We start from the raw sequence: 14,654 nt of genomic DNA on the forward strand, positions 1-14,654 counted from the left end.
AGGACACATCCTTGGCAAGATTTGAAATATTAGTCATCCAATAAAATGACATGAGAAGTAGGCAGAAGAGGGAATATTTAATGTTTGTATCAAACTGGTTGCTACCATTTTGTTTGCAAAAGGATATTACTGTTAGTTTGTAAAAAGCAGACAAACAAATAAAACTTCCTGCATGGAGGCAAATCAGTTTTTCAAAGTAATTTATTGTTCTTTTGTTGCAAAGTGGTAAACAGCTTTGCCTTCTTGCAGCATTCAAAGGGTCCATCAGTGATGTGCAGCTTCTGTTCAGAATTGTTCTGTTGTGGAGTTTGAGTAGAAAATGGAAACTTTCCCTAAAGTAATTTTGGTTACATCTTTGAGAGATCTTTCTCTCCTCAGACTTTGGCAGAGGGTTGAAATGGATGTTTTCATGTTGCTCTGATAAGCTATAAATACATGGTAGTTTTCTGAAGGTGTGCTGAATTAATTGCTCACCTAGTCTTGTTGAGGACTATGACACGTCTTCAATATTATCTGGTAATTATGGGGTGGGTGATGGATATTTTCTTCTTTCCACTCTTCCACCATGTGACATAAATTAATTAATATTGCACCTTCACATTTCTCTGGGAAACTGGCTTTTCCTCTCATAGCTTTCAAGAAAAATTTAAACAAATGGTATATTAGACGTCACCGAAGTTGAGTCTTCCATAGTAATTTGGAGGTAGCACTCTAGAGATTAGTCTGTGTTTTGTCCTTCAGGCAATAGATACTGACTACTTCCCTGAATCTTTGCTTCCATGATGCATCCAAACTTGTGCTATTTCCTAACTCTAATAATACACTGTTTCTTTGAAGGGCAGATACCCTGCCTAATGCCCTTCTGGGACACAGTAGTAACACCCAAACACACAAGACTTTTTATCTTAAAAATTACTTACAGAAGTATAAAAGTAAATTACTTGTAGAAGCATGAGCAAAAAAAATTGCAATTTCTGTTAGTTAAGTACCAACCTACAAGGTCCAGCTGAGATAACTGTGTGCTGTAGGTTATCTGCTTAAATAAATTTGACAGTGAAGGAGTAAAAGAAGTGCTGGAAGGCAGATGTTTCCCTGTGGTCCAAAATGAGGGGTTTAGATGGCGAAGCACAACCTTCATGGGTTATGCTCTGTATACATGCATCAAAAATTTCTCAGGGGTTATGCTTTAACATTTTTACAATTTGAGGATTGTCAAGTCATGTTATTCTGAGCTACCATTAATTTTTATTCAGCCTGAACTAACAGAACAGGTTCAAAGTTCATGTCAGCAGAGGTATGCTCACTTAACTTCTTTCTTCAAAGTCACCAAGTCAAAAGATTAAATTAATGATGTATGTGTTGACCAGGGAGGAGTCTCTTTCACTTCATTTGCATTATTAACTCTTTAGCTTGTATTTGAGATTTGTTTGAATTGCTTTTTTAGAATTTATTTTAGACAAGTTTCAGTCAACAAAATTAAAATACTTTTAATTGCTGTTAGGGTTCCATAAGATCTTTTAGTATCACAAAGACGGATCTGTGTTTGCCCTGTTACCTTCCTTAATAGTCATTCCTTTATGCCATACTGGCAGACTGGCATGTATTACATCAAACAGTCTTTACATGGAGGTCTTATAGGCCTTCTAAACTATGCTGGCTTTTGAGTCTATTTTCTTTCCTTTCTGTCCCAAAAATTTGAAGGGAAGGGAGAAGCACAAAAGGATGAAAGAAACTGAAATGAGACTTTCTGCACAGAATTAATGGAGAAAGTTTAGTTAACACAAGCCTTATTTTAAAAAGGAAAGCTGCAGTATAGACACTCAGAAAGGAAAAAGCAAACAAATAAACAAAAAAAAACCCCAACCCAGAACAAAACAAAACAAAACAAATGCATAAAAACAGAGCCACTGCTTTCTTGGTTTTGTTCAGTGCACTTTTGAAAGCAGTCTCATATGTTTTCCCAGCAGCCATAAGGTGTTGCTGGAAAGGCATGGGCTGATGAACTGATATTCAGATCAGTTGCATTCCAGCACGCGTAGTTCAGTCTCACAGTGGCTTAGTCAGATGGCAGTTTATTTTTATCCAAGGTTTGTCTCCAAATTGGATAAAGGGACTCATCTGACTGACAGGAAAGCTTAAATTTTTCTGGGCCTGTCGGGAAAGCATTCTTGTAATATAGGGAAACCTTGCAGTACGCCATTTCCCAAACACAGGGCTGACAGGAGATAAGACTCTTAAATTAATGAATCAGCTCTCTTTTCTCAGAAGCTGTGCAGGAATGATAAACCATCTGCTCTCCTGATTGTCCTTAAAGGATAAATGAAAATTGAAGAGAAGATTAGCCAGGTTTTCTCCTTTATTCTTTCTAATGAGCTCTTGTGCTGGTAGTTCAGCGTGCAGTTTTCAAGGCAACAATTATTTAAGACAATCAGTTCACTGTCCACCTCACTACCCAGTCATCCGAACTACATTTCCTTGATTTAGCTGCAAGGATGGTATAGGAAATGGTGTTAAATATTTTACTGAAATCTAGATGATCTACATTCACTGCACTACCATCATCTGTCCACCTGATTATGTCCTCGAAAAGGCTAGCAGGTTGGTTAAACATGACTTCCCCTTGGTAAAACCATGTTTGACCCATGTGAATAGGTACAATTTTTGAGGGAAGAAGCCATCTCTAGGCCTAAGAGAAGTCAGATTCCAGGCCAGAATTCCTGAATAACATGTGTATGTGTGCATGCATCAACTCAATAGCTTGTCCCCCTTGGTCCTTGTTTTTATCTCTGTTTCAGATAATACGACAGTGCCAATTTGCTGTCTGGAGAAGCTCTGTGTGTCTACAGTTATACTTTTGTACAAGTATTACTCAAGTGTCCTGATTTTTATGCCTAGTAAACCTGGTCTCATGTAAATGTAGCCATCTATATTATGGTGGTCATGTACAGAATGTAAGGCAGAATTGCTGAAAGCATAAGACAGATGATGAAGGCTGAAGCAGTATGTTAACTTTGTGTGGTTAGTTGCATCAGAGGTGCAAATAAGAACAAGGATGAAGTACACGCACTCAAGTTTAAAGATACTTCTGTCAGATGCCTTCAAGAGTGGATGTTCCATTTTTTTCTCTTGGAATTAAAATTCAGACATCCCATTTTAGAAAGCTAGGGAATCAAGAAAGCCAGTGAGCAGTCAACTGATATAATACATCTAAAATGCTCATTAATGCCTGGGCTTTTTGCTGGCTTGGACTCTCTGCCTCACATGAGCACAGAGCTGTGTGGCGTCTAGCCATGACAGGCTGGCAGCAGAAGTGTCCAGGTAAGCACAGGAAGAAGGTGCAAAGTAGTGCTTTTAGGTAGGTTTAGCAATATCTGTAATGATACCCATGTTACGCAGAATTTCTTGAGTGATTTGTTTTGCCTGTAGGCTCCACCCTAGCTTTGCTGAGGGCTTTTTTGCTGTGTCACCAGTTTCACAGACTGAGAATCTTCCTCTGAAAGCGAGTATCCAAAAATTGGCATCTGGACTTCCCCGTTACAAAGTCAGAGGCAGTTTTCCTTGTATGTTACTACAAAGGTAAACCTAGGTCTGAAATCTGAGTTTAAGCTTTCCCAGAAGGATTTTATGGCATCCATGGTTATGACGATGTATGGTGCTACCTGGGCCACAGGGCTCCTAAGAGTTTTCTTCAGGAGTCTTTGCAATGTGCAGATTAACCAGTGATGAGTTCTAATTGGATTGAAAGAGCATTTTTCTTCGAGAAGCACAGTCCCAAAGGAGCTGAAAATTGTTGGAAGCCATTTGTAGCTTAGACTATGCTCTTGTAAAATTAATGGCTTACCAAAGCTTTTGAGAGCTTTGCTCTAGTTTTATGCATCTTCCAGTAAACCACATAGTCTACCTACTGAATTCTGGCTTTGTACCTCCTGTAGCTCCTGGTTTACCTTCTGTTAGAGTAGTGCAAGCTTGTGGTGATGCTTTTTGGTCCCTTCCAAAGCAGATTTTGTTTCTCTTTTTCAGGAGTCCATCTGGTTTCAGTCAGCTTATAATTACATTGAAACATGCATCAAATGGCTGCCGGGTTTTGATGTTTTTTTTTCTTTTTAAAATTTTTTGTTTTCCTGGGAAGGTACATTACAGTAATGGGTTGGCTGAGAAAGATAAGCCGTTCATTTTGAGGAGACAGGAAATTTGTCAGGACTTACAAGGAAAGTGTCTGAAAGCAAGGCTCAAATTAAGAAATCTTGCCTTCTTTCTGTTGTGCAGGGCCATTTTTGGAAACTTAGCAGTCACCAATGCTTTGTTTTAGTATGTGTGTGTTTGGCAGAGTAAGGATAGAAGCTCAAAGATACCTGGAAATGTCTAACAGGTACATGAAAATTTTCCCTGGGGAACCCTGCCAGACAGAGCATCCAGACAGAGGTGGTTGGACCGGGAGCTAGTGTGTCTGATGTATGAAGAGATAAAATATTATTTTTGGGGGGTAATATTTCTGACAGATCTTTGGTTTAACAAATCTGTCCTAGTTATTTCTAGCCTTGTCTTCCTTGGCATGGGTTAATAATACTGATAAAGCAGTCAAAGGAGGAGTAATAGAAGGCCTCTAGTCTGCACTACCATGCTTTTGACCTGTCATGTTTGAAGTATTTGTGGGGTAATGAAATAAGTATACTTACTGGGTTTTTTGGTTAAGAGGCTACAAAACAACAGGTGCAGATTTGCTAAGGAAACTTAAGAGATTTCTCTGATGTGATTTGTGCTCCTGGTCATTACCTGATGTGAAAGTAGCTGCATTCAGCCTTAGCCAAGAAAACCACTGCTTGCTCCAGGATAAATATAGAGCTTTAAAGAAGGCAAAAGAATTATCTTCTGACTATTTCTGTCTTGAGTTATTCAGAGAAGCTCTCACATGTCACTAACAAATATAAGATGTATTAAACAGTCAGTAAATTCTGCTATACAAAAAGTGATTTCCACATAAATTGAGAAGAGGAAATTCAGAGGATATTTATGTACCTGTCGCTACTAAGTTGAAAACCAGTAGTTACTGCTTGCATGTTTCATATAATATTTTTTTTAATTCTCCTTTCTAACTTGTAGGGAGAAAATGCAGCATGGGAAAGCAGATATGTAAAGAAACTGGGTAACCAAAACTCAGACACTCTTCTTGAGTAAAAAAGGATGTTCAGGTGGACTTACTGAGGTGCAGATGCTGACTAGCTCATGCTTTTTGTTAAGGCTGACATGAGGGCTGCTAAATACAAATTATTTTATAACACAGCAGTGTCACAGCAGTGATGTCTAAGAAGACAAACAAAATAAAGCTTGTAGGGATGGAGAATATTGCTACACCTGCTGCCTCAGGGGCTGTAGTGGGGAAAAGCAGCAGGTAAGATTCCAGTTTGAACACATCACATTCTCCCGTTCCCTAGAAAAAGGCTGCTGTTGGAAAACATGGTAAATTATATTTTAATTTCTGGTAGTGGCTGGTAGTAGTATTTGGCATTCAGCTGTGCTCACTAGCCTAGCTGTACTGGGGGAAGAGTACTCTGTCCCTTTTTGATTTCTCTACTGAGAATGTCAACGAGACTTGAGGTTATGGTGGTGAACTGTGTGTGTGTCTGTGTGAGAAACAAACACCTGCTTATTTTCCATAAAGCAGGAAGCCAGCAGATGGTAAATGTTTACATCTATGCTGCTATAGCTGGATTTGTACCAGTAAGTTGGAAGTGAAAGGTACCATATGGTACTGTTAATCCCTGAAGCATTCATTATTCCTAAACTAATTTTCAACACCTTTTAGTGTTGACATCCCTCTTTCATTAATGTCTGTGCTTATTTATGTAGACAGTGTTCAGATGAAGTGTAACTTAGGCTATTTGGGTTTGTGTTCTTTTTATGTGAGTGCTTCTGAGATTCAGTGCCAACTAGAAAATTATTGCCCTTGGATGGTGAGTTGGGGGCTTACATGAAACAAGTTGGTCCTCTTCTTGTCGTCTCCAGTGGATATGGACTGCCATTGGCAGCCTCAGCACAGAGGCAAAGTGCAAGTAAGCGTGATAACTTGGGAAGTGATATTTGTTCTGATGGATAAAATCTAATTATTACTACAAGAAGTGTGTTACTGTGAATGATGGTCAATGCATATTGTTGCTGCTGTCAAGAATCCACCAGACTAGGGTGAGAATGTTCTGAGGTTCTGGGAGTAGGGCTTATTTAAGATACAGGGAGGTTATTAAAGGTGCTGACTGTATGGGTAACTGTCAGTTTTGGAGAAATATGCTAAGGAATAAATCAGTGCTGAAGGAGTTTCCAGGCCACAAGATCTTGAAACTGGAGCCATAGGAGAGAATCACAGAATCATCCAAGTTGGACAGGACCTCTGAGATCATCAAGTCCAACCCTTACCCACTGCCACTATGGTTCCCAGACCATGGCACTGAGTGCCACATCCATTCTCTTCTTAAAAACGTCCAGGGACACAGAATTCACCACCTCCCTGGGCAGCCCATTCCAATGTCTGATCACCCTCTCGGTAAAGAATTTCTTCCTAATATCCAACCTAAACCTCCTCTGGCAGAGTTTAAGTCCATGCCCTCTTGTCTTGCTGACAGCTGCCTGGCAAAAGAGACCAACTTCCCCCTGGCTGCCCCCTCCTTTCAGGGAGTTGTAGAGAGTGATGAGGTCTCCCCTGAGCCACCTCTTCTCCAGGCTGAACAGCCCCAGCTCCCTCAGCCTTTCCTCAGAGGACTTGTGCTGGATCCCTTCACAGCCTCCTTGCTGCTGGATTCAATAGCTGGTTGTTTTTCAAGCTCAGAAGTGTCTGTGTTCAGCCAGAACATTCTAATTGCAACCCACTGCCTCTAGAATGGTACTGAAGCATGTTTAATTTTATCATCATGCAGAAATACGTTTAATATGACTGCATTGCCACTGAAACAACTTCTGCTTCAGTACAGATATTGCAAAGGCAGGTGTGAAATCCAAGTGCTTGAATTAAGGCTGTTTGGCTGAACAGCTGTGTCTTCTGAGACATGTTCTATATTGTAAAAGCATGTCAGGAAATATAACTTGCATATAAAGAATCAGAGCTGAAAACTTTTAATCTTCAGAAGCACTTTGAAGCAGATTTTTCAGAAATGTATCAATATCTCAATTAACAAGATGCTTATTGGAAGTGATAGGCTTAAGCATTCCAGCATGATTTAAAGAAACAATTTCAAAGCAAGAAAAATATCATACTTTATGCTGACACTTAAAATAAGACTACATTTCTTCAGTCTTTAAGAAGCAAAGTCAGTACCAGTAGTTACTGTCTCCTGTAGAGCAGTCAGCCATGGATGCAGTTTCTATAGAAAGCTAGGAGGACAGTTGCCCTCAGAACCCTGAAACCAGAGAACACTTTTGTCTTTGTGATTCTGACTGCTCAGGAAACACTGGAAAATCTCAGTCTTGCAGTTGCTGTCTCGATGTTACCAACCTTTGCAGTGAGCAATGCCCAGCACTGCCCTATTTGAAGGATCAGTGTTATGAGGGTGCCAGGAGTGAGTACCCACTAACAGCCAAACCTAGCACACTGCTTCTCAGCCAACCTGCCCTATAGTCACTGAGGGAGAGGGGATTGGCCTCCCTACTCATGGGAAGGTGTGAATAAGGTCTTGCTGGCATGAGACAAGCTGTCAGTGCAGGTGCAATGAGGAGGATGCTGGCTGCCCCTGTGGGACAAGGCTTTCCAGGCCAGCAATTGCCACTTCTCCAGCAGCTGCTGCCACCAGCCTGTTTTTTCAGAGCTCTGTTGCTGATCGAGGCAATGGATCAGCACTGACTGAGCCATCACTTGTGTTGTCCTGCATGCTTCCTTGGTACAGGCCTGGAGCCAGGCTCAGTGCTGGAAGAAGGCAAATTAACCTATGCTGAAATTCAGTCTGTGCTACCCTGTGCAGGATTTTTACCTGTAGACCAGTGGCCTGGATCCAAGGTAAGCTAATAGTCTTCCCTTTTAGTATGAGGTTGACTGTCTGTGGTCCACATATTATTTGGCAGCTTTACTGAGCTGACAGTTGTTTGGCAGGCTGTAATTGCTTTTGGCTTTCTTGCTGATGCTTAGAATAACCACGTATGTCCATATGGTATTTGGTAGGCAGCTGCAAATGAGATTTAGTCATTTGGAGTCAACCAAAAAAACCTTGTAGCTAGAGTAGGCTGACACATATCTTCTTGGGATGGAGAATGAGACTCCAGACATTGCTATCTGGTCACCTTTTGGTACTAGAAAAAGTGTAGAAAGTATAGTATCTCTACCCCACATCAGCTGGTATAGGAGTGCAGGCTGTCAGCCCTTCCCTTGAATTGGAACAACTGTGAGAAGGGCTGTATACATCTGGTATCTTACATAATCAGTAAAACAATCCTGTGTCTCGCTGACATCCTCTGCTGCATTTTGATCTTTAAAACAAAAATCGCTAGACGTGCTTTGGAAAAAGCTCTTGCAATATTTTGTTACAGAGAGATTGAAAACTAATTCATCACTGGATTGATAGGAAGACATTCTGTTCTTGTTCTCTGAATAAAGGAAGCTAAGAGTTGGAGTGATACCTGGAAGCTGCTATAGATAAAATTTTGCCATAGTGGCATGTAGGATTGGGGATTGGGGATTGGGGGTAGGTGTCTGAGTATGCAGTAATTATGGATAAGGGATCATTTGGGAAGTTAAGGAAATGTTTTGGAAAAAAACTGAAACAGTGTTTGTGTTTTCTGTGTTCATGGAAAAAATGTGGAAAGGTGGAAAGATTGTGAGTTTTGGCACTAGTAAGAAACTCAAGTGCTCTTCCCCACAGCCCTTTCTCCCCCAGTTTGAAGAGGAGGGGATTTGCCTTGGCTCTCATTCATTTCATAATTCATTTCAGAGGTCAGATTTTTAACTCTGATATTACCATGTATGTGGAAAAACAGAGCAGATGTTTCAGAGCACATCCCAAACAGACACAAAGTCGAAATGAGTATTTCCTAGAGTGCCTCATGTCCCACAGTGGAAATGACCCTCCAGCTTCCTTCAAAGCTCAAGGAATTCTGCTCCTTTCACTCCTGCTGTGAAAATACATCTGTCCTTTGTCCTATCTTTAGTAAGAGCCTTTGAAACCAGAGGTGGATGGGACTGCCTGCTACTGAATTGCTAGTTTTCCTTAGGCTTGTTTCTGGTTTGTTGTAGCTGACCCAGACTGTAGCTGAGCTTTGTGGCTTATCTGGTTTTCTTCCTCTCTTTAGACCCTTTTTCCCACCCCCAAAAGCATTCTGAACCGAGATCCAGCTGATATGTGTGTAGAAGAGTTAGTATTGCTCCCTAGAGCGCAGGGTTAAAGCCTTCTTTAATTTGAACCAAGCTCTAATTAGGCCCTTTGAAGCTGAAGACCTTTGATGCTGTTTCCACTGAGGACAGCAAAGGAAGCTCAAAGTGGCAGGGTTTCCAGGCAAAGATGATGTAGATCAGCAGAAGTCCTGAAATGATGAAGTAACTCCAGCTGTCTGATACAGCTGATGATCTTAGAATATCCCAACAAATAATAAGGAATTTTATTTTGCTGTACCAGGTCTGTTTTTCAGAATTAATTGCGTGTGGGGTTTTTGCATGGTCTGACTCTTGAAACTGAAAGAATACTTTGCATTTCCAAATTTTGTCCCTGAATTTTGTCCCCTCCATTCACTGACTGGTTGTCACTAGATTTGAAGTTTCCCCTTTCCCAGAGAATAGGGACTGTACACAACCATTTTGACACCATACATCAAGAGGTTTAGTCAGCTAGGGTTGGTTTTAAAAATGTTGATGAGAGATTCACATGAGGGTTGAAGAATTCACATCTTTGATTTTTCTGAATAGCCTTCCAGTTTTTGCAGGGTTTTCTTGTGTTTTGTTTTTTTCCCCATCTGCCAGCTCAAGTTTTTCATGTTTTACAAAATCATCTTCTTTTTGCACACAAATAATTAAACAGTGGGAAGTTTTGTTATGTGTTTGTGGTCAGCATAACTAATCAGGGCTTTTTTAGATCGTGATGTGGGACACTGCAATGCTCCATCTGGAGAGGAACAATTTCTGGTTTACCAGTTTTTTCACACGTGTCTGAGAGTACGTGGTGCAAGTCAGGTCTCAAATAAGGGTTGAACAGTGAAGCTGCAGAGTTCCAGTTACAGTCAGTCACACGTATCCCTCACTGATATTTCAGAAGTTAAATTTTCCAATTAACCTCCTTTGCTACCTACAGATACTGTACTTAATCCTTCCCTTTGGCTTATCTCTGGGTGAGGTTGTGGCTAGCTGCAGAGGGCCTGACACTGCAAAATGGTTTGGAGTTCTGCTCTTCCCTCTACAAAGAAGTATTGAGGATACTTAGCCAGGAGCAGTTTATTGACTTGAATATATTTCAAATCATAGAGATTAAAGGATATATCTCATCTTCCTTTCATATATATATATATGTATATTTATATATATATATATATATATATATATTTCAGGAGAGGTTTAGGTTGGATATTAGAATTTCTTTACAGAGAGGGTAATCAGACATTGGAATGGGCTGCCCAGGGAAGTAGTGGATTCTCTGTCCCTGGAGATATTTAAAAAGAGACTGGATGTGGCACTCAGTGCCATGGTCTGGTAGCCGCAGCGGTAGGGGATCAAGGGATGGACCCAGCTGATTCTATTATTCTATGAATATTAAAAATAATAATAATAAAAAAACCAAAAAAAACCCCAAACAAACCCAAACAAACAAAAAAATTTTCATTTTCTTTCTTGCGCCAAGCATGAAATTGCTCTTTTTTTCAAGGCTAAATGATCACTTTGTGGAGACTGGTTTGTGCTGCTTATAAACCATGGACTCCTTCTTCTTTGAATGCCTTACTACCAGCTTCCCTTTTTTCTTGGCAGGTGAGTGTAAAGCTCTTGTGTGCTTTGCCCTTTGAAAAATGTCAGTAGAGTCATATGGTGGGCTGAGAGATGGCCCCAAAACACACACATCAGCCTTACTCTTAAGTCACCTGCCCACTGATCCCACTTTGTTAGTTTGGTGTATTCAGTGTTGCATTAGTGTTGTGTCCCATCAGGAGCTATGTGCATAATGAAAAAGATCTGACCCTTATGAGAGGTCAATCTCTGCATGTGTGAGGCTCTCAGTCATGTTGACTGCAAGACCTGGGAGGATATTTCTTTGTGGAGTGGGTTGGTTTGATGTTTTTAAAGATGGTATGCATGGGCTGACATGATGAAGGCTGGTGTTGTGGGGAGATGTGCAAAATGAGATCTCCTTATGCAGGAGCTCTGTAGAACTGCACCGTGGCTGTGGGTCTTCATCCCAGCCTAAGGGAAACAGGTAGAAAGCAAACCCTAAAAAAGTAAATGTGATAAGGTTTTTGTGATTGTTTTTCCGTGGTGGTTGGTTGGTTGGTTTCCTTAATCAAAACTTTAAATAGGAACAAAAGGGGAAAAAAGAGCTGTGCAGCAGTCTCTGGTTTACTGGAGAACTGTATAAATCATTTTTGTGGATCAGAACCCTCTGATCTTTCCATCTGAAAATATAAAACAACGGGCACTCCCTTACTGAGAAGATGACTGGAACTATGAAGAGTGAACTGCAGCCAGCAGTTACCTGTAGGTCATGCTAGGAAAATCCAGCCCTGCATCCCCCTCCCTTCTGAGACAAGAGCTCATATAATCACTGTGTAATCCTCTTTAGGTAAAGCTGTGTGAATTTCCTTGTAGCTGTTTTTCCTGAGTAGATGGAGGTCTTTCACTCCTGGGACTGCCTGCCTCTTCCCTTGCCTTCTTTTACCCAGCCACATGCCTGCATTACTGCATAAAGTTTTGATGTATGGCTGTATCCATTATTGTTCCTGCTTTCATTTCTGTTCAAGCTATGTCAGCCTTTCCAGAACAACATAGTTTCCCCATCTGGTAATCAGCTGTGGAGATGCAATCACAACTCCAGTTAACACTAACTCTGATTTTTCTTTATATGAGACTTTGGAATCATACTTCAACATCTGATGCTTCAAGACAGTATTTTTTGTTGTTTTGGTTATATAAATTAGAGCTTTTTTGGGGGGGGGGAAGGAGGAGGAGGGGAAAGAAGGCAGTCCTGGGGTCCCCTTATGAAAGGTCAGGCTTTAGGTGTAGTTTACTCCAACTTATACCTGCAGTCCAGAAATACAGTCTTCAGATGTGCTGATGGTAAGGTTGATTTAAAAAATAATAAATTGGCATAGGCACTACAAAATTCCAGTACTGTAGGTACTTTTCACCTTGAAACAAGTGAGAGTTGAAATCTGGTTTAGTGTTGAATTGGAAAACCAGGAAAGCTAAAAAAAAAACTCCTTTTGAGGTAGTCTTCAGCTTTCTCTTTCTGAGCAGCTGTAGCACCTCAGGCAAGCCATCATTTTAGTCCCAAAACCTGCTGTTATCCTCCAAGCAGAGCTGCCTGCTGCAAGTGACCCAGCAAGGAGGGCAAGAAGCAACATGGGTGAGAGTCTAAGAGGGCAAAAGGTAAATTAAAATTCCTAAGGGGTCATTGATAAACTGGAGCAGGAGATCCAACAAGTGCTGAATGTGGCAAAAAACATGAAATTTCCCCCTCCCTTCCCTAACAAATGAAAGAATTTCTTTTCCTGGTCCCAAAATAACTGAATGGGTTTTTTTCAGTTTAGAAAGCGAACAGATGGATGAGGCTATGCAGAACATTAAATATCTGCTCTCAAACCAGATCTAGAAATAGAAAGGCAAGACAGAAAGTCTTGTTGTGCCAGGGGAAGTTTAGGTTAGATATTAGAAAGAATTTCTTTACGGAAAGAGTGATCCGTCATTGGAATGGGCTGCCCATTGAAGTGGTGGATTCTCCGTCCCTGGAGATATTTAAAAAAAGACTGGATGTGGCACTCAGTGCCATGGTCTAGCAACCGCAACGGTGGTTCAAGGGTTGGACTCGATGATCTCTGAGGTCCCTTCCAACCCAGCCAATTCTATGATTCTATGATTCTATGATTCTATGAAATGCTGCTGGTGTTATAGGACACTTTAAATAAATGAAGTGCTATGAAATTGCTGGGTGGTTTTTACTATTATTTTAATAGTAACAATGTCCCATCAGATTTCCTATTGTGTAAAAAGTTAGTCTGTGTCTGTCCTACAGTGCTTGCAAATAGATAAATTGGTGTTTTTGAATAATTTTGCTCTGTGTTTTAACAGGATGAAGTGACTATTCCCATGCTGGAGTTCTAGCACTTTATGATTCCTGCTGTCCTCAGCTCCATGTGGAATGGTGCACCATCTCCCCATGCTCTTTTTGCAGCCTTTCACAAGGACCAATTCCAGCAGGTAACCTGAGAAATGTAAGTTCCTAAAAATCTAAACTTTATCCATGCTTCCTTGTTTTGGAGTAGATAGGTCATCAGAGATTACTGAAACTACAGTTCTCTCCTAAGTAAATTGTTTTCTGGGCCCAAATTTTTACCCAGCATGGTGTGAAGTCCAGGGGCTGGATCCTAACAAAATAGCTAAAAGATACAAAGCAAGCATCTTCTTGGTGGGCAGGGCTCTGTCCTTTGCTAAAAAGCAACAAGCTTAAAATGCAAGCGCACAGTTCCTGAAACTCAGTCAGTCTTAGAGATGTGGATCATAGAATGGTTTGAGTCAAACAGTACCTTAAAGATCATTAAATTCCAACCCCCCCTGCATGGGCAGGAGCACCTTCCACTACTAGACCAGGTTGCTCAAAGATCCCTCCAAACTGGCAGTGTACACTCCAGGAAGGGGACATTCACAACATCCCTGGGCAGCCTGGGCCAGCGTCTTGCCATCCTCACAAGATAAAGAATATCTTCCCCATGTCCAAGCTCCCCTTTTCTAGTTTAAAGCCATTCCCCCCTTGTCCTGTCTCTACGTGCCCTCGTAAAAAGCCCCTTCCCACCTTTTTTGTAGCCCCCTTCAGGTACTGGAAGGTGCTATAAGGTCTCCATAGATCCTTCTCCAGGCTGAACAACCCCAGCTCCCTCAGCCTGTCTTCATAGGAGAGGTGCTTCAGCTCTCTGATCATCTCTGTTTGAATTTCCAGTTGTCGAATTCTACCACTGTGGGCTGGTGACTGGAGGTGTCTCTAGAGACTCCAGAAATAGTATAGAGAGAACTTACTTTTATGTAGCTTAACACACATTACTGCATGCTTGAGATCCTGTTAAAGGGGCAGCTGGTCATGGTCTGCAGGGCCTTGTTTTCTTCTGTTTTTTCAGGTCTTGGGCAAGGCCACTGAAGCAGATAGATCTGTCAGTGTTCAGTAGACAATAATTGCTTTTGTCTGTGTTCTTCAATTAGGCCAGGTCATCAAACCTGCACTTTTTACTTTTAGCACATGAAATCTGCATGTTAACTGATAACAAGTACTGGTAGATTTGTATACAGAGGTAGCTTGGGTGTGGGGGTTTTTTAAACATTTTTGAAGGTTTTTTTTTGTCTATGCCTTGGATTGGGAAGGTACCAAAGAAAGTAAGTTCATTAAGTTCTTGGTGTGTTGTAAGATGTGTCATCAAACAATGCATTTTGAAGGGGGAGAGTTGTTTGTTTTTGTTTCTAAGAATTCAAGATTACCTAAGTAACAACACGTTCCAGCTCT

Source organism: Calypte anna, chromosome 1 (assembly GCF_003957555.1).
Source record: "Calypte anna isolate BGI_N300 chromosome 1, bCalAnn1_v1.p, whole genome shotgun sequence".
Taxonomy (NCBI): domain Eukaryota; kingdom Metazoa; phylum Chordata; class Aves; order Apodiformes; family Trochilidae; genus Calypte; species Calypte anna.